Source organism: Hordeum vulgare, chromosome 5H (genome assembly GCF_904849725.1).
Source record: "Hordeum vulgare subsp. vulgare chromosome 5H, MorexV3_pseudomolecules_assembly, whole genome shotgun sequence".
NCBI lineage: Eukaryota > Viridiplantae > Streptophyta > Magnoliopsida > Poales > Poaceae > Hordeum > Hordeum vulgare.
This window is the reverse complement of record NC_058522.1, coordinates 153275251-153275814: the sequence shown is the minus strand read 5'-3', so window position 1 is coordinate 153275814 and position 564 is coordinate 153275251.

The following is a 564-nucleotide window of genomic DNA, read 5'->3' as shown; positions in this document are numbered from 1 at the left end:
GTGACAGTCGTATGTTTGGTTTGGAGCAGCTTGGTATTTAAACCAAAGAACACACAATCCTTACCGTATTCTCCTTGAGCTAAGGACACACAGTCCTCGCCCAATACTCGTGGTAAGTCTTTAGGGCATACTTCCAAACCCTCACAAACTCGGTCACCCGGCGATCCACAATTGACTGTTGGATGATGTAGACCATGACGCCTAACCATTTGGACGATGCACAGTCCTCAAAGGTAACAGGCATCGGTTCCATGCAGGAACAATCTCTTTAGTGATGCTCAATCACTTTGGGGTTTTTGGGTTTTGTTTTGGGTATTTGAGGTTTTTACTCACTGATGATTTTCTCTCAAAGTCTTCGAGGAATGGGTTGCTCTTGAATGACAAGTCTCAGTTTCTCTTGCGGAGTAGCCAACCAGCTAGTGGTTAAGGGGGTGGCTATTTATAGCCTGGGAGCAATCCCGACATTATTTGACATAACTGCCCCAATGATATGAATGTTATGTGGATAAGGTTGGGGACAGCTAGCGCGTGACGCAGCAATGGTCGGAATCTCTCAACTGTGAA